Source organism: Dermacentor albipictus, chromosome 7 (genome assembly GCF_038994185.2).
Source record: "Dermacentor albipictus isolate Rhodes 1998 colony chromosome 7, USDA_Dalb.pri_finalv2, whole genome shotgun sequence".
NCBI lineage: Eukaryota > Metazoa > Arthropoda > Arachnida > Ixodida > Ixodidae > Dermacentor > Dermacentor albipictus.
The window spans coordinates 134131287-134151638 of NC_091827.1; the positions used below are offsets into that span (position 1 = coordinate 134131287).

At 46.5% G+C, this 20352-nt stretch overlaps 1 protein-coding gene and 1 long non-coding RNA gene across 7 annotated transcripts in view; one reads left to right on the top strand and one right to left on the bottom strand.

Annotated features, from left to right (window-relative positions):
- LOC135911538 (chymotrypsinogen B-like) overlaps window positions 1-20352 on the top strand; it is a 799265-nt gene that overhangs the window by 471089 nt on the left and 307824 nt on the right. The window lies entirely within an intron of this gene.
- LOC135911540 (uncharacterized) overlaps window positions 1-20352 on the bottom strand; it is a 302235-nt gene that overhangs the window by 267379 nt on the left and 14504 nt on the right. For 3 of the 4 annotated variants that reach the window (XR_010567385.2, XR_010567383.2, XR_010567386.2), the window contains exon 1: window positions 17415-17464. The exons of the other annotated variant lie outside the window; for it this stretch is intronic. This is a non-coding gene — a long non-coding RNA (uncharacterized lncRNA). Of the gene's footprint in view, window positions 1-17414; window positions 17465-20352 lie in introns of those variants that run through there. 4 annotated transcript variants of the gene reach the window in all.

A 20352-nucleotide genomic window follows, 5' to 3' on the forward strand; every position in this document is an offset into this window, starting at 1 on the left:
TGGCCTGGGCGCTGTTATGTTTCACGAGATGCCAGACGGCAGCGAACGTCCCGTAGCTTTTGCCTCCCGAACGCTGACAGCTGCGTAAAGGAAGTACCCGCAATGGGAGCGCGAAGCCTTGGCTTTAGTTTTTGGGTTGAATAAATTCCATAGGTATTTACACGGCCGGGAATTTGCACTTTACACCGACCATCAGCCATTGCTGGGAATCCTTGGCCAGGACAAATCAACGCCTACTCTGGCCGCAGTGCGCATGCAGCGTTGGGCCATGATGCTTGCTGCCTACAGTTATCGGCTTAAGTACCGCAAAGGCAAGAACCTGGAAGTAGTGGACGCGCTGTCCAGACTACCGAAGGCTTAGAAGGAAACTGATGTTGCAGGGGAATGCATGGCAGTGTTCGAAAGCCTACTGTATATGCTGCGAATGTCGCTAAGGCCACAAAGCGCAACTTGACTTTGAGTCGTGTGTCATAATACACACTGAATGGTTGGCCAAACCAATACCCTGAAGAAATTAATGCATATCAAGTGCGCCGTTATGAATTGTCCCTTGAGCAAGGGTACCTAACATGGGGCACTCGGGTAGTAATACCGAATCAGTTGAGAGAATGCGTGTTAGACTTGCTTCATGATGAACACCCATGGCAGCACTCGCATGAAAATGCTAGCCAGAAGCTTTGTAAGGTGGTTGGGTCTGGATCAAGCCATCGAGGTGTACATCAGGAAATGCAAAATCTGCCAGGCAGTCCAACCAGCTGCCCAACTCGTGCCGCTCCATCCGTGGAGCTACCCATCGAAGTGTTGGGCACGAGTTCACGTTGATTTTGCATGCAACAATTCTCACATGTTCCTTGATTTAGTTGATTCTTCTTCTAAATGGGTGGAAGTTTGGCCGCTGTCCTCAACGTCAACCACGAAGACGGTTGAGAGACTAAGAAATGTCTTTGCAGCCTACTGGCTGCCTCAAACATTAGTCGGGGACAACGGGCCGTTCATGGGCTGTCGACCAGACATGCCGTGAACTGTTGGAGGCCTACTATATTGAAAGAAACTGTAGCGATTGTGCTAGCGCCCCATCTATCTCCATTTATAAGAATAAAACCGCTTTTTTAGATACACGGGCGTGAGATACGTGTGTACCTCACCTATTTTTTTCCGCTTTTTGTAAAAGCCTCGTGCGCATGTGTGGCTCTTGCTACCCATCTTTGTTTGTCCTTATATTCATTCGCATACGCGGTGAATAAACAGTTGGAAGTTGCGCCTGTCCCGTCTCGCTTGCTGTGTGTTGTTTTTTCGGCGCTATAACCCTCTTCTGGAAACATGCACCAACTAGCCCCCCAACAAGTATCACTCAGTATTCCTCAGTTCAAGTTTCTTGAGCTCTCGGACTTCGAGCGCAATGGGTTGAAGCATGTCCGTGCCCGTCCATATCACCCCGCGTCCAATGATACGGTGGAGTGCACCGCGCATACGATAAAACTGGCGCTGTTAAAGCAAGGCATGGAACATGATGTCACTCGCGTGCGATCGCTTCAGGAGTGTGTGGATAATTTTCTTATCGCCTACAGAAATACACCAAGCAGTGTGACGGGGCAAACACCGGCACAGTTGTTTCTAAGGCGTCAACCACGCACGAAGCTTTCTTTGCTCAAGCCCAGCTTTGTCGGTGACATGCGGCAAAAGCAAGCTGACATGAAAAACAAGCGTGATGTGTCGTGTGGTACTGATCCTGCGTTTCGCGAAGGTGATCGCGTGTACGTGAAGACGGTGCGAGCGGAACATGCCTCTTGGGAGGCAGGTGTGGTTCAACAAGTTGTGAGTGCTGTGACATACGTTGTGGAAGTGCCCGGGCATCTTCGATTTACCCACGCCCACCATCTACGCCCACACTATGCTGATCCAGTGGCAGCCTCAGAGCCACCAGTTGCAACAGAACCGTCAAATTGTCGGCCTCAACTCAGCGGTCCGTTACCTAATGAAAGGGCTGAATCAGCTCGAGTACCAGAAGGACAGAGTGCGACAACTCTTCAACCTCCTCTTGTGGATGACGTAGTGCCGACCTCTGTTAGTACAGACCTGGCACCATAGCAAAGACCAGGGCAGCTGCAAGCGTCAGAGCCAACGCCTACAAGTGAAGACCTGGCACCACAGCAAAGCCCAAGGCAGCTGCAAGTGTCAGAGCCAACGCCACCTATAAGGGAAGAACCAATCCTTCGTAGAAGCACTCGTCTGCGCAAGCAACCACATCTGTTCAGACACGAGAACTTTTAGGTAGAGCCTGTGGGGGGGATGAAATGTGATAGCGCGACGCTGTGCTTTGACGTCGTCGCGGTCTTGAAAGAACCATGATTCCGTCAGTCATATCAGTATGTTGCACTTTTTTTGTCGGTGGCCTGACGCATCTCTGACAGGAACCTAGCTGCGCTAGTCGAGGGCAGCTTTTTTCGGATTCCCAGATGCGTCGATTTAAAAGATACCTTTCCTATCCAAGCCTAAATGTTAGCGATACAGGCGAGGTGAGTTGCGGTAGCTCGTAGGTTTCAACCTAACGACGCTACCCACGCAGAATTTTCATCTTTTGCGTGGTTGTGAACCGGAGTGAAAGGCAGGAGGGTAACATGCCTTGCCGAAATGAAAAATTCGGGATGATGTTTTGTTCGAAGGTTGGACGTACGTCAAGGACCCACAATACGAAACACCTTCAAGTGGGTATCAGCTTACAAAGAAGGAACTCAAATGAAACGTCTTCAAGTGGATATGCTTTTAATTATCCTAACGATATTTTTACTTGAAATTTCCTTCCTTGCCATGAGGCGAAAGCAGATTGAATTGGAAAAACTTCAATAAAAGTCCTGCAGGACGCACGTAAGCGCGCAGTGGGCGTCTCCCACGCAGGGACCGACAGGGACTACCTGGGCACCGCCAAATAAGCATTTAAATATCTTTCACGCTTGAGATCTTCTGTGAGTTTCCAGGTTGCAGTCATTTACAACTTCTTAGATTAGAACGTCAGTTGTGAATAATCAATTTTTGTATACATGAGTAAATGCACACGCAACAAAAATCCTAGTCCATTTCTCAGTATTTGCTCAATGAAGATGTAGCACGTCTATACCGTCAACTTGTAGTGATGTGAAGAACAAGGCAGCTCCAAAAGAGTGAGTCACGAATATAACTCATTAGAAGGCGAGCTTGCGCTGGACAAAAAAATAACCATCAAAGCACAACGATGGCTGCGCGCAAAATCGTGCTTTCTCTGAATCTGATCTACTAATCAATGCATCGGTTTATCAGATTGGAATGGTCGTACATTGCAGCGCAATCGCGGGAGCTGAAATGTTGTCGAGGCTGTACACGCCAGTATTCGGTTCACGCGCGCAATCTCATTGGATAACTCTCTTTCGCTACTGAACACGTGACGACATTCTGGATACTTGAAATACATTATGGCGTGTCTTGAGCTAAGTGATAAATTTAAGACAGTGGTGAGAGGTTAAAGAAAGCTCACTCGTAAAAACGTAATGTGCTGTTGCTTCCAATGTTAGCTGAAATATAATGCGCGTGGTAACAGGGGCACCCAAGATGGCACAGGGTTGCAGACATACCAAAAGTTTCACGGCTAAGCACTTTCAGATTACGGGTAGTTATTAAACCAGCATTACGCGTATCAATGTACCCCTGTAGTCCAGGGGAGTTGTATCAGGGGCACTGTGTCGGAGCTCATATTTCACGTGACTTTACATATGTCAGAAATAACTCACAAAATCACGGTATTTACTTTTTTAGGTATTAAGATTATTTTACTTATTAGGTATTTATTTTAGTTAATAACACTATTTAGTATGAACATTTATTAACATTTAGGTATTAGCCAAAATATATGCCGCAAACAATCACCCTATTACATCAGTACTTCTCATTCTAACATACATGTCCGCGCTCCTCCATCTGTTGCACAGTACTGAAGAATATATCCAATGCTTTACCCCAGGTAGCTCTGTTTCAACGCGAATGCGTTAAGGGCTCCATGTGTCAGAAAATTTCGTGCCGGCGTCGGCGGCGTTGTCAGTCAGCAAACATTTTCGTACATATTTCGGCATATGTAAATGCCATGCCTTGCTAGATCGAGAGGGCGCACCTTTTATGGTAAATCTAATACTGAGAAAATGGCCTGTGTTCTCTGACTCAAAACCGGCTTTACAGTGCACGCAGTCAGTTGTCATCATCAACTTGTCCCACTGGTTGTGAACATTTCTTTTGGATCCCTTCGAAAATGCATTACTAGAATACCTTAACTTGGCAGCTCTTAGTTCTCGATTTAGCTGGTTCCGGTATTTTTTATATTTCTCAAGCTTCGTAGGTTGGCGCGATTTTATGAATTGCGCAAACATTTTCTCTTTGGTCTTTGTTTTTGCGCAGCAGTTCTTGCGTAACCCACGGCTTCTTAGGATTGCGTTTGAGCGGACGAACTTGCGTAAAACACGTGTGATAGACACTTTTTATTTTGAACGACAATGCATTATATGCCACATTCACGTCTTTTAAAGATAGCACATCGCCCCAACTTGTTTCATATAGCATCGAACGAAAACGGTCAAGTGTGGTGGTAGCAATGCGTCGAAAATGTCGAGAGGGTGCTGCGGGAACTCGATAAGGGCGTTGAGCTGGGACAAAGGCAAAAACAGGGAGATGGTTACTTAAGTCGGGCAGTACAGTACCAGCTTGTTTTGTCTCGCATTTTTCTGCGTTCGTGATTACAATATCAATGGAGGAAGATGTGGAGCACGTGATGCGTGTAGGTACTTCGATAAGATTGAGAAAGTCATAGGCATCTAGTAAGCTTATGAATTCTCGTTATGGTGCTGAATCACATCGCGTATCAATATTCAAACCATCCGATAAATATAATACTTGCTGGTTTGCTGTTACATAATCAAACAGGCTTTCGAGAACGTCTGGGCAGCCTCTCAAATTTTCATCAGGAGGACGGCATAGAACGGTCAAAACGCTATTTACACCTCCTACTGTCAGTATTTCAATATCTCGGGTAGAAACTGTGAATGGTTTGTTTTCTACTGCAGCTAGTGTGTTCAATATCTGTAACGACACTCCGCCACCTCAGCGCCCAGGTCTATTAACAACAATATGTGAATAGGTACTTAGAACTAAATAGTTTGCGCCATCTTGATACCAGGTCTCGGTAAGCATACATACCTCAAAAGAAAATTCGAAAACAGAAAAAAGGGTTTCTATTTCATCAACTTTGGTGTTTATTGAACGGTAGTTCAAGTGAGAAAGTTTTACGGCATTTGTGCTGACTAGCTTGTTTAACTGTGCTGGAGCAAGCAGGTGTTAGTAATCCATGATGAAAAATAACTTCTGAGATTATCTTGGCCACTTCACTGCTATTCGTTATCTTTAGCAGCATGCTGTTTTCAGATTTCCGTGCATAGATCTGGCCCGGAAAAGCTTCCAGTTTGATTCGCGCTTCTTATTGACAGCCAGCCCCAGCAAGCGCTTGCGATCTGGGCACAGGTGCTCGTTTACACACACTGAACTCATTTTTTTCAAAGCCAAAGTCTGCACATGACAGTCTCATTTTTCGCGCCTTTTCAAGAAAAGCACCTCGCTTCTTTCGATGCACAAATTGTGCCACTACGTATTTCTCTGGTTTGCTTCCATGAACGGCAACCCTATGGCATACGTCATTGTCGGAAGACGCAACATTTTCGCCCAATTTTTTGCCAAGTTTATCCAGGATATCGAGCAAGTTTTCATTTGTGCTCACTGGTATCCCTTTTATTTCTACATTTGCATTCCACGAATACTGTTCACAATGTACCAGCCGTGCCTCACACAATTTGACCTGGGCAGCACGAGAATGACAGTTATTTATTAAAATTGCGTTTTCTTCACGCAATACCTTATTTTCCTCGACTGTGCTCTTGAGGTCATCCTCCATCTCATCATATTTCTCACTGATGAATGACATAGTGGTTTTTATTTCTCTGCGCTCATTGCGGATGTCACGTTCAAGCGATTCCCTGAAGGCCTTCAATTCGACCCTGATTTCTATCACCATTTCTTCTTTTGCTAGCGCTAGTTCCTTGCTGATTTTGGACACGATAGTATGAGGCAAGCTGCAACGAAAGCACAAGAGCAGCAGTTAACAAATGGCAGCAGCGGCGTGGCAGCCTGCAACCTACAGAAATATACAATGCAAAATGACTAACCTGCAGTAAAGCAAAATAGTCGGGTTAGCCTCTGTATCGGCCGTGCTGCTCACGCCACTGCCGCCAAGTGAAACTACGGTGTGTGTTTGTTAGATATAACACAGACTGTGTTTATTGTCTCTGCATATTGCTGTTGTGTTTGTGCTGTTACTAGTTCCCCGGTGTTTTATGAATGTATGCTTAAGAAGGCAGCATTTGGTGTATAATTTGCCTGCATTATGCGTTATGTACATTATGTTATTTTCATTTTCTCTGCTGTACCCCACCCCTATAACGGCCTCCGGGCAACAGTATGACTAAATTAAATAAATCAATCAAAATCAATTGCGCATGAAAAGTGATATGCAGCTAGTTTCGTGCTCGGCTGCTGCTGTGTGCGGGTGCCCCATCTTGCTGATACCACAGAAGTGACGATACCACAGAAGTGATACCACACGTAACGCTGTCCAGTCAGTGTGTGATCGCAGAAGATGGGACCGATTATAGCACCGGCGTAAATTCCTAACCGGACATTCAGTTACCACTCGTACTGGTGGCAATTGCGCTTTACCCAGTGTAGATTGGAGTACCTCCGATAGTGTGCATTATGCAAATTTACCTAGGTGTTTTTGCGAAAATCCGAGTCATCAGTGCGCATGATGCTGCTCAAAAGTCCGGTCACTCATCGGCTTTTGTTTACGATGTAAGGTGCTCGCAGGCGCTAGCCACGTCTACCCAATGGATTCGGAGCCGAATTGACCGAACGAAAGCCCAAACCTTTATTGGACAACACCATGAATATAGAACGCATGGAGCGCAGCGCCCTGTACATCTCTCCCCCGAGATATGCACACATGAATCACCAAATGATTCACAAGTCAAGTCTTCTCGGAGCCTTGACTCCACGCCCAAACCTGGTTACTCTCACTCCACAATCGTTGGAGACTTGTGGTGTTGCTGTTGCCGTGGTGCCGTGGTCTGCTCTTCGTGCTCCTAGTGGTTTTCACTCCGAGCTGGCTCGTTGAGCTGGTTCATCGTTATGTCTGAATAGGGCACTAGATGCATCCTATTGCGCACCAGCACCGCGTTGGGTGTTTACACGAGCGTACGAGTGGGGCTTCGAGGCTGGGCTGAGAAAACAGGCCACGTCCTTGATGTCTCGAACCCGCACCGTATCTCCCGGCTGCAGCAGAGGCAGGACGGTTGCGGCATGACGGCAATCAATGTTTTTCTTCTGCTGTCTTCTCACCTTTTCGTCTTGGCCCTTGACATTGTCTGGCGCAGGCCACTTCTGTTTTAGGCGGTCCGCTGTCTTGGGAAGCATCGTTCACAAGCTGCGACCCAACAGTAGCAGTGCTGGGCTGAACCCTGTGACGCCTGCAGTGTCTCTGTACGACAGAAGAGCCTGAAAAGGATCGTCTGCTTTCGCAAACAATTCTTTCACAGTACGCATCATCCCTTCAACTTCCTCGTTTGACTGCGGGTAGTTTGGAGTTGGGGTGATGTGCTGGAAGTCATAGCGCTTCGCAAAAGCTCGAAAGGCATGTGAAGCAAATTGCGGTCCATTATCACTTCGTACTACTGTGGGAATGACAAAACGAGCAAGAATGCTTTTCACTGCACTGATGACCGCCTGCAAAGATGCAAAGACTCCACGGTAGTGAGAACGATAATCTACTAGTAGGTAGTTGTGTCCCTTGTAACTAAACAAGTCCATTCCTAGTTCTTGCCACGGTTGTTCTGGAGTCTTCATTACCACCAATAGCTCACTTCTTTGCGCTCGTGTGACTGCACACTCTCGGCAGCAAGCGATCGTCTCGTACTTGCTGCGAAAGTCCGTGCCACCACACGGAATCCTGGGCCCTTAGGCGGCACCGGTTAATTCCGTGGTGGCCTTCATGGATAAGTTCGACTGTATCCCTTCGCAGCAAAGCCGGGATAACAAAGCGATTACCGTTGAGCAGGACACCGTTGCACAAAGAGAGGTCACCTCGATGGCTCCAGTACTTCTTGATGTGCTCCGGAGGCCTGTCTCGACGAGGTCAGCCTTGAGTGCAGTATTTGACGCGCTGGTTGCATTCCGAATCCACTTCTTGGTGCCTGCGAACATCATCTACAGTAAACAGCTTCGTGCCTGTGACCATAGCAACTTGAAATTTCGCAATCTCCCCGACCATATCCCCCGGATTGATCGACGGCTTCTCATCCGGAGCCCTTGAAATAGTATCCGCTGTGGCTAGCTGTCTGCCAGAAATGTAGACCACGCTAAATTGGCCACGCATATGTTTGATGCGAAACGTTCGAATACGTGGGAGCAACGTGTCCAAGTCAGTGTTTCCTAGTGTAAGCAGCGGCTGGGGAGCGGTTTCTATCGGGAAGTTTAGGCCGCGCACATAATAGTCGGAAGGTTTCACTGCCCATGCTACCAACAGCGCCTCTTTCTCTGTTTGGCTGTAGCGCTGTTCTGCTTCAGTAAGCGACCTGGATGCGAACGCTACCGCACGCTGTCGCTCGATGGTTGGTGCTGCAGAAGAACCGTCCCCAATCTAAATGAGCTTACGCTGCATGAGACAACGGTATTACGACCGGTATGATACTTAGCGACGCACAGATCCCAGGTGAGCATTGCTTTTATCCGATTAAAAGCGGCCTCTTGAAGCGGTACCTATTGCCATACATTTTGCTCGCGTAGCAAGGCGCAAACAGGGGCGGTTGCTTGCAAAAGATTGGGCAGGAAGCGACCAATATGATTAGCCATAACGAGGAATCGCCTAACCCCAACAACGCCCTTACGTGACTCCAAGTTGTGCAGTGCTTCGAGTTTGCTGGGACTTGGCGAGATACCGCTGGCGTCAATGACCACACCCAGAAACTCTACTTTGTCTTGACTGAAGCAGCATTTTGACTTGTTGAGTTTACCTCCGGCTGTCTTCAGACGTTCGAGAGCCTCCAAGTCGCTTGTCGTGCTCTTCTCGCTTTTTCTCAAAAGCCAGGATGTTGTCTATAATGCTGACGACGTTGGGTTGCCTATCCAGAATTCGAGCCATTTCTCTCTGAAAGTATTCTGACGCTAAAGTCAAGCCAAAAGGCAGACGATTGTAGCAGTAGCGTCCAAATGGTGTGATGAATGTGGTATACCCTTGGCATTCCTGGGACAATCACATTTGGTGAAATCCTGCTGTCGCATCCAGCTTCGAGAACACTTTGGCGTCGCCCAGTTGCCGAAGCACTCATTCAACCATTGGAAGCACATGCTTTTCATGGAGAACTTCTTTGTTGAGCTTCATTAGGTCCAAATATACTCGGATGCCGCCCGGTGCCTTCGGTGCTCTGACCAGACCGGCCCACTACGGCGTCGGCTTCGTAATGTCCATCATAACACCTTGTTTTTCCATCTGGTCCAGCTCCTGCTTTCATGGTTGTACAGAGGAATGAGAATTCTGCGAGGTACACTGAGAACAAATGGCCTGGCATTTGGCTTGAGTCGAATAGTGTACTCCTCCCCTGCGTCGCTTGCAGAGCTAGCTTGCTTTTCAGGTCACTGTGCGGTATCGATGAACTTCACGACTCCCATTGCGAGGTACCAGGGTAGCCTAGTTGAGGTGTACACTGCGAAGTGATAACGTATACTGGCTGCACACAGGTGCGGCTCTTCCACTCCAACGTGGCTGTGAATTGGCCCTTACTTTCAAAGGAAATTTCCTTGACCGGCGACAGCACCAAGTCCCGACGGTACTCCTGGAAAAGTGCTTGGAACGACGGTTTCTTCCGCTCCTGAGTCGACCTTGAACTTGAGTGCGACTCCATTCACGTGGACCCAAACAAACTTAGCCTTTGCCTCATGACTGCTCTTGACAGCATGCATCTCGATGGCATGTGAATGTCAGCTTTGCGAGCGTTGTTTGACTAAGCAAACTGCGTGGAAGTATCCTTTCTTTTTGCAAAACTTGCAAACAGCTTCTTTTGCAGGACAAAAATTCCGCTGAAGCTCTTCTCGTCCGCTGAAGTGACACGATATGTGCACGCCACGAGGAACGTTTCTCTTGATCCCAACGCTTAATTACGTGACTGCCTTCTCGTTGGCCCATGTTTCGCTACACCAACGGCGACTGGCCCAGACAACTGGCTTTCTCGTTTGTCTCGTTCGGCATCTTCGTGCAGCCGTTAATGCAGAAGCGTTTTATCAAGCCGGAAGTGCGGCAGAGTTGTTCCGATAACTTGCTGTCCAACAGACCAACGACAAATTGGCCTCAAACGAGCCTGTCCTCGATGAACGTTAAACCGTAGTTCCATCGTTTTACCATGTTTCGCAGTGCGTAATAAAAAACATTGACGCTTTCGTCTCCTTGCTGCGTCCGTTTGTGAAAACAATAGCTCTCGTAATCTTCGTTTAACGGGTGCTTGAAATACGAGGTGAACTTGCTTTTAACAACGCTGTACGGCTGAACGTCTTCGGCCGACAAGTTGAAAGAAGCCAGCTCGCGTCGAGCTTGAACACTCATGCATAAAAGAAGAGTTGGAACCCGAACCTCCACGGTAGCTTGGTGCAATTCTGTCGCGTAGGCATAGTTCTCCAACTTGGAAATGAGTATCTGGGCGGCCACGTCCCGCGCGCTATCATGAGGACTTAAGGACATCAGAATCGGAAACTGTTTTTATTTTCCTCAAGAAAAAATGGACGACGGACAAAAAGCTTCTCATTGAGCAGCTTGACGAGGCCTGGGGCCCTGCAGGCAGCGGCAACAGCGGCAAAACAACAGTGTATGTCGTACACTCTTACGAGAAAAAAAGCAATACGAAAAAAAAGAAAGGAACCGCTCGCACCAAGCTACGAAGAACGAGAAGAAAAAAATTTTACATGTACATACACCTATAAAAAACTACATTGTACACTGACATGTTACATTCACACGTACACGCGCAGACAACCGTAGTAGCGGCGCGTATACGCCCATATCTACGCACACATATACGTATACATATGCATATATATACAACACGTACACAGACATACATTCACAGATACACACGCACATGGCATATATACACACCAGTCAGGTGCACACATGTATACCTTCAAGTTAAATATTCTGCGAAGAGTGAAGTGCTACAAAAACGGAGAGCGAGAGTGCAAAAAATGAAATTAGACAATGCTTGCAAGATCATTACAATATAATCCACACAAAACAACGCACAACGCCGAATGTGAACTACATGATATAAATCTGCTACAGATTAAGCAATTATTTTTAAAAAGTGTTCCATTAAAGCATGTTTATTTACTGCGGCGCCATCAATTAGGGTTGTAGTAGCGCTCAGGGTGTAATCTATTACATACTTAACACTTGTTGACAGTAATGCCAGCTTTGTGAGTGAGTGAGTGAGTGAGTGAGTGAGTGAGTGAGTGAGTGAGTGAGTGAGTGAGTGAGTGAGTGAGTGAGTGAGTGAGTGAGTGAGTGAGTGAGTGAGTGAGTGAGTGAGTGAGTGAAAACTTTATTGAATATAAATAAAGTAAGGCACGATGGTTGGAGCCCCTATTCCAGGACCCCACTGGCACGAGCGGCTCGCTGGGCTTGGTCCAGAAGAGCCAACTGGCTCTCCCGACCCTCGTCCGCAAGCCATGCCTCCCACTGCCTATTCCTCATTAGCGGATGTTGGTGTAATATAGGGCTGTCTAAGTGCGGACAGTCCCCCATAAGGAAAGCAACAAAATCCCAATAAAGAAAGGCGTCAGGCAGGGAGATACGATCTGTCCAATGCGTGTTTACAGCAGGTATTCAGAGACCTGGATTGGGAAGAGTTGGAGATAAGATTTAATGGAGAATACCTTAGTAACTTGAGATTCGCTGATGATATTGCCTTGTTTATTAACTCAGGGGACCAATTGTAATGCATGGTCACTGACCTGGAGAGGCAAAGCAGAAGAGTGGGTCTGAAAATTAACCTGCAGAAAACTAAAGTGATGTTTAACAGTCTCGGAAGAGAACAGCAGTTTACGATAGGTAGCGAGGCACTGGAAGTAGTAAGCGAATACATCTACTTAGGGCAGGTAGTGACCGCGGATCCGGATCATGACACTGAAATAATCAGAATAAGAATGGGCTGGGGTGCATTTAGCAGGCAATCTCGGGTCATCAACAGCAGGTTGCTATTATCCTTCAAGAGATAAGTGCATAACAGCTGTGTCTCTTACCAGAACATACGTACGGGACAGAAACCTGGAGGCTTACAAAAAGGGTTCTGCTTGAATTGAGGACGACGCAACGAGCTATGGAAAGACGAGTGATAGGTGTAACGTTAAGGGATAAGAAAAGAGCAGATTGGGTGAGGGAACAAACGCGAGTTGATGACATCTTAGTTGAAATCAAGAAAAAGAAATGGGCATGGGCAGGACATGTAATGAGGAGGGGAGATAACCGATGGTCGTTAAGAGTCACGGACTGGAGTCGAAGGAAAGGGAAGCGTAGCAGGGGGCGGCAGAAAGTTAGGTTGGTGGATGAGACTAAGAAGTTTGCAGGGACGACATGGCCACAACTAGTACATGACCGGGGAAGCTGAAGGATGGGAGACGCCTTTGCCCAGCAGTGGGAGTAACAAGGCTGATTATTATTATTATTATTATTATTATTATTATTATTATTATTATTATTTGTGAGGGCGTCCTGCTGCCCTCCCATGTGATGTGTTTTAGTGTGGGTGTGTCTGTGCACCATGGGCACTTGTCAGTTAACCTCGTGGTGTGCATTCTGTGTAGGTGGTGCCGGTTGTGGTATGTATTCGTCTGAATACGAAGCGAGTCCCTCTCTTGTCGGCTGTTTAAATAGGAGTGAGGATGTCCAAAACGTCTCCGCCCCTGCCTTTGCTGTAGGAGGATGGCACGATGATTCGGTGGAAGGTCGTCGCAAGGCCATGCCGTTATTCGGACGTTCAAACCTCGAGCAATACGGTCTGCCCTAGCGTTTCCTGCCAGTCCATCGTGTGCCGGACACCAGACGATAGTGTGGTGCCCCTCTAGTTGAGTGCCTAAAATTTTGCTTATTGATTTGGGTGCCGTTCCTTGTAAAAACAAACGGGAAGCCGCTTGTGAGTCGGATAATATGACAGCCGAATTGATTTGGCGCTCGGCGTCCTGAATGGCCAAGGCGATGGCTGGAGCCTCTGCCACGCATGCCGAGGTGGTTTTGAAGGATGCCGTTATTATGTTGTTGCATGTAGAGACTTGCATGTAGTGTCTTACCAGTACTCACTTACGGGGCAGAAACCTGGAGGCTTACGAAAAGGGTACTACTCAAATTAAGGACGACACAACTAGCTATGGAAAGAAGAATGATAGGTGTAACGTTAAGGGATAAGAAAAGAGCAGATTGGGTGAGGGAACAAACTAGAGTTAATGACATCTTAGTTGAAATCAAGAAAAAGAAATGGGCATGGGCAGGACATGTAATGAGGAGGGAAGATAACCGATGGTCATTAAGGGTTACGGACTGGATCCCAAGGGAAGGGAAGCGTAGCAGCGGGCGGCAGAAAGTTAGGTGGGCGGATGAGATTCAGAAGTTTGCAGGGACGGCATGGCCACAATTAGTACATGACCGGGGTTGTTGGAGAAATATGGGAGAGGCCTTTGCCCTGCAGTGGGCGTAACCAGGCTGATGATGATGATGATGTAGAGACTACGGTGAAAGTGTCTGAGCTGGCTCGACTGGCATCCGTATGTACACCCCCGGTCTCATGCCGAAACGTTTGTGAAGGGTCTTTGCCCTTGCTCTGCGTCGTCCGGGATGGTATTTGTGGTGCATGTTTTTGGGAATTGGGGCCACTGCAATGTGCGACCGAACATCGCGGTCTACCTGTGCCGTTTCCTCTCCGCAATTCTGGTGTCTCGGGGGAAAGCCTAACCTCGCCAATACTTCCCTGCCCTGAGTTGAAGAACAAAGTCGTTCTTTCTGGGCAAATAACGTCGCGACTGCGTACTCGTCAAAAGTATTCTGCAGGCCCAGTCCCTCGTATCTCTCTGTGCTAGCGCATTCGGGAAGACCAAGGGCGGCTTTGAAGGCTTTTCTTATTATTGTGTTTGCCTGTATAATCTCTTGGTTTGTCAAACCCTGATACGGAAGGGCGTATGTGATTCGGCTAAGTACGAATGCGTGAACCAGGATGATGATCTCTCCCTCAGTTAGGCCGTCTCTGCTTCTTGCCACTCCCCTTATCATTCTGGCCACGTTTCCTGTGGCCGCCTTTAGTTTTTGTAGGGTATGAGATGTTCCAGCATTCTGCTGTATCCACATCCCCAATATTCTGAGTGCCTCCCCTTCACGAATTGGCGCCCCGTCTATAGTAAGGGTGAGTGGCACCAAGTCCATCTTTCTTGCGTATTTTGCACAAACCCGAATTAATTCTCATTTTTCGGGTGCGCATGCCATGTCCGCCACCCTCGAGTATTTCACGATGGCGTCTATGGCCTCTTGAAGAGTTTCTTCCTTGTCCCCGTAGGACCCCTGGTGAGCCCAGAACGTGATGTCATCGGCATATATCGCACAGCCGAGATTCGAGTGTTTTTCTAGCTTTGGGAAGACACCACTATTCTAATTGTCGAGTGTTGACTGCCGGTACGCGTTCTTTGAGCGCTGTTATTGTGATATGGAAGTTAGTACGAAGCGTGGCTTTAGTGAGGAATAAAGAAACAATAATGTTCGGTAGCATCACATTGATGGGCAGAGTTCTTGACCCAATATAAAGCGGTTTGGAGAGTGCGCAGAACTCTTCGTCTGCAATAACGCGAATCGCTTTCTTTTTCAGGCTCACAATTCTATTCATGTTAGTCGGCGATGCCGTGCCCCAAACAAGTTGACAATATGCAATGTGTGATTGAAATAGCGAAAGATATATATTTTTTATGTGTACTGGAAGAATGCCATGACACCGCGAAAGTGCTCCAACAGCTTTTACTAAACTTAGGGGGATACGTTATTAGTTTGCTCAGTCCATCGAAGGTGATCATCAAATATAACACCCAGTGTTATTTGGCGGCTGACCACTTCAATAATATTATTGCTTAGGTTAATGGTTAAGTAACACTTCATTTGGGCCTAGTGGGCACATAATTCTGAACTTAACGTACAGCGCAAACGCCTAAGACGATCCACAAAAAGAAAGACACGACACACACTGGCGCTGTGTCCAGCGCCAGTGTGTGTCGTGTCTGTCATTTTGTGGATCGTCTTAGGTGTTTGCGCTGTAACGTTAGGCTCAGCGTTAATGGTTAAGTTAGTCCCTCTGGGATGACTTAGAGTGCGGAAAACAACAGCTTTTGGCTTAGTTGTATTTAACTTGAGATTGTTCAGTCTAGACCAATTTGAAAGGCTGCTTAGCGTATTATTTGCTTTTGAAATTATTTTGTCTACCCAAAGACGAGAAATAAATAGGGAAGTGGCCGTTGGCATAAATTCCAATATCATCTTCTGTTAAAACTATTACCAGATCGTTTATGAAGACATTGAAAACAAGAAAGGTCCAGATATGCTGCCCTGAGGGACGCCGCATATCAGGTTACGTTTGGAAGAACAAAACCCGTCTAAGTTCACTATTTGTTTCACGGTCTTTAAGATATGATCTAAAGATTTGACGTGTCCTTCCCCTGACGCCGTATTTCTTTAACTTATCTAAGAGAATGTTATGGTGTAGGCAATCAAAAGTCTTACTAAAATCCACAAAGATTCCTATTGTTAAGAGTTCGTTTTCAATATTCTGGAAAATAATTTCTTTTTGGAATAATAAAGCTTGTTCTGTAGAAAAACCTTTACGGAAGCCGAATTGAAATTGTGAGATTAGCTGATTAGCATCAAAGAAATTCTGGAAACGTTTGACCAGAACTTTTCTCTAGCATTTTCTAGCAGAAAAAAGGTGGTGTAAGACGGTAATTTGAGTAGGTCTACTTCATGCTGACACAACGTTTCGGTGAATAGCAAACAATCAAACGCCACCGCACGGTTACCTAAAGAACTTTTAATCTCATCGTGCTTATTTTTCATTGAACGAATATTAAAATTCACCGCGGAAAAAATTGTTGACGTTCGCACTGTTGCTGATGTCCCATGGCAGGGCCCGATCATAATAATAATTTACAGCAGTCATGACGCAAACAGACACAGCACTGGCAGAGAAGTGGGAATGATTTGTAGATAAAGGGCGAGGGAATGCGCAAGTGCTTCACATGTCAAATTGACATGGCTTAACGTGACTGCTTCCCAACTGGGGGTGCATATCGCTACACAAAATACACTCTCGATGGCGCAAACAAGAATAGGCTAGAGCGGCCGTAGTTAGCTTCACGTCACAGAATGATAGGAACGGTACAAAACAGCCCTCACGGTGCATTATTTCAAGCATGCGCCAAATTCTGGCAATATCGTCGCTTCGTAGAATATTAATATACAAGGTGCATTATCAGTGTGCCGGGCAAACATCTTTCCATTGCGCACCTACACATATTCCTCGTTTACTTCGCGCTTACGAGCAGTTGCTTGACCTAACAGGCGTTTCAAAGGTACATACAAATGCTGATTGATGAAGACCTGAGCCTGTGAATCAAGGCCAAGATTGCTGCTTATGAGCCTAATAGGACGGGTATTTTCAAGGAAGGCATCTCGTTTCTTGCGACTGGCGAACTGTACGACAATGTTATTTGTAGTGGGACTCTTAGCTGTAGGAACTCGATGTACGACTTCGATATCAGCAGGTGTTACGGGTTCTTGAATGACTTCGCAAATTTTAGAGATTACTTCGGAAGACCTTCTTCCTTACGGAAATGCAGTCCTTTAATTTCAAAGGTTGCAAGACGGAAGTGTTGCTCAAGGTGAACAAGCCTGTTTTCCTGCTCGTTGACCTGCTGAGACAGGTCACTGCAGCGTGTTTCTAGCCTGGTGTAGGTCCCTTTCAAGAGCCGATTATCGGCAATCAGATCATCATGCGCCTTATTGGTACTTACCACGCTAGCTTTAATTTCTCGCATTTCTTTTCGGAAATCACAATCAAAGCCATCCTGGCACTCCTTCAGTTCCGCCCTCAGTTCACGCAAATTCTTCAAAAAGAGCAATCAGCTCCTTAGACATGGTCAAAGCAGTTCAGTGAAAAGCAAAGATAGCACACTGCGGTGGCGGCGGCGGCAGCAGCAATGAAAAGAAATATAAAGAAAAGCACACACACCTGCGTACGCGAAGAATACGTCTTCTTAGCGCGCTGCAATCTGGCCGCTGCTGCTGCTGCCAAGTAATCGGTGGTCAGTCGGTTCCTCGATTTATATCCGCAGCAGCTGATGAGGGGCCTATGGGAGTGCAGGGCTCACGTTACGTCACGTCACTGATTTTTGCGATGAGGAGAGCCACCGTGAATTGCGCAGACAGCGGAATGTCGGCTTAACGAAGGCAACCGGCGTGCAGGAAAACCTGCGTGTGCGACGACTACGTCTTGTTAGCGTGCTGCAATCTGGCCGCTGCCGCTGCTGCCAAGTAAATGCTAGAACATACGGGCGTAGGCTAAGACTCAAAAATGAAGTTTTCCGCCGCTGTTTCTTGAAGCTGCCGGTTTGTCTCAGGTTTTCATATTTTCTGATGATAGTCGATGTGTTTGGTCTACCACCAGACTTCCATGACAGATATATATACATATATCAGTTTTTGATATATTCCGTCCACTTGTTGCCATATGCAGCTCCCAAGGCAAGGATAATGTTTTCCTTCTGCTCATTAGAGAAAGACATGGAGACTGGGACGAAACCGAAGGCACATTTAAAATCTTTGCCCTCACGCTACCAATTCGATCTTGTGGTGATAGTTTGCGTGGCAAAAAAAAAAAGAACCATCTGTGCACTTTATCTACCTTAAGACAAGAGCCCTCGCAGCTTCTTTCCAACCAACACCAAACTCGACATGTTACTTCGGCCGGGATGCGGCAGATAAAGCACTAGTTCAATCCAGATGATTTTCTTGATGTCCTTTATTTCGTTCTGGATAACTCAGTGGGAGCATGTTCGAGGGCGCTGCTTTATGATGCGGGTGGGAGCGCGTTTACCTGGTAATATCCCTACTTCGTAGAGTTAATGTATCCATCGTGAAAAAATAGAACGCAATTAGTACTTCACTAAAAATACAGCCGTTAGATGTCCCTGCGCTCTACTTTCAAATGCCTCATTGACACTGTGATAATTAGGATAGTACGTCTCGCACTACATAATTAAATGTATTTACCCAATAAAATCTTAGTGGCGAAAAAATTAACAGTTACTCCAATGTACTGAAAGCAAAATGCACTAACTTCGAGTAACGCATTTCCTTTTTTTTAGCGTTGGTGCATGATAGGGCACCCTCTATATATTGATGACCTTTGCATGGAAGTGAAGCTGTTTCCATCCCTAATAAGTGTTGTAATTTATTACAAATGTTTTTTACAAGATATTGCTACACGCATGTGGTATTTGCTTGTTTGAGCGAGGCGCATGGGTGCCATCACTGAAGCAAAGAGGATGAACAAACTCAGCTCGCGCTGTGAACCTAACCGGTCAGCGCTGCAACCACTGTTGTAAATATAACCTGTATATGGTACTCGTTTCGCTGACTCGTCCTTCGCGTAACATTGTGGTGGAGGCGGAACGTTCGCCGTCCTCGCCACGGTGCTCCCAAGCGGCCGCACCATCGTCTTCTCAGCCATGGCTTCCGATGGAACCACCCCGTCATCACCTACATCTGCGGCGCCTACCACAACGTACGTTACAGTTCCTAGTCTCCATGATCCTGGGACATTCTCCACCCAAGATGACGCTGACGTCGACGACTGCCTCAGCATGTATGAGCGTGTTAAGCCTGTTTCACATGATGCGATTTTCGTCGCACCGGAAGTGCGATTTCCGTCGTTTGCGATGAAAATCGCAGTCGCAGTGCCGATCCCCCGATTTTTGGCTGCGACCAACCGGTTGGTCGCACAGTCGCACCGTCGCACCGATCGCTGCGATTTTCCGTCGAAATTGCGCGGAGAGTTGTCAACGGAGCTATTTCGCCGGTTTGTTTTGGAAAATGGCGTCTCGCCCGACAAGGGCAATGCGCGGAGACGTGGATCGTCGAATTCGGTACGTACGCAAAGGGAGAATAAAAAACTGGTACAGCAGATTGCATTATCCGATTGCTATGCGTTTGTTGACGCGCTACACAGCAAATGAAGTGCATTTTCACGTTTGCTTCGTACGCCTTTGCGAGTTGTCAGTGCTAGGAGGTGTTCGATCCCCAGCAGACTACGAGGTTGTCACAATTTTCTTTTGTTGAGTAGCATGCAAAAATCGCGCTTACGGAGCAGCTTGAATTATTTCAACCTCGGCAAGGGAAAATGACAAGACAGCAAAGTACCCAAAGTTCCAACGTTGCGCTGAACGCGGTACCGTTCAGTTGCATTTTCTTGTCGGTTTTCAAGCACGAATTTCCAGATGCATGTTGAAAGCTTATCTTGCCTCTTATTAAATTTGACAGAGCAAAAGTGTAGGCTATCGTAATGAATTTGCTACGATAGCATTAAATCCGTGGCTTGAATAAAATATTACATGCACGTTAAGTTGCACCTCTTCTCTGGAGAATTTTTTTTTCTTGCGCAAAAACCAATAAACATTGACTATGTTGCGGACTTTGTATCCTTACTGCATCTGTATGAACACTTGCTCTGCAAGGTAATTAACTGTACAGCTAGTATATTAAGAAAATTGCTTGCTATAGTGGCACAGTGACAACGTACCCTCCTGCACAATTATGTAGAACTCGTGCAACAATGCGAAAAGCAGGCAAACGGCCTGTTCTTGTGGGGATAAAACACTATAAAACGACACGCTGAACAAAAGAAAATCAAAACTGTGCAGTGAAGTCAGCCAGTACAAGCAGTTCTTGCACGTTCACAGCTGATCAAGTGTGCAGAAACATTCATGCCTTAGAAGTTTCTAGTAAGTCTCTAATAAGTTTGTGATCACATATATTAGTGTGTAAAACCATATAACGATATCCGCTGCGATTACTATCTTTATAAGTAATGAAATACCATGCTACTTGCAAGAACATATATCACCTGAGGATTTTAGAACAAATTTCTGCATTTCAACTATACACAATAT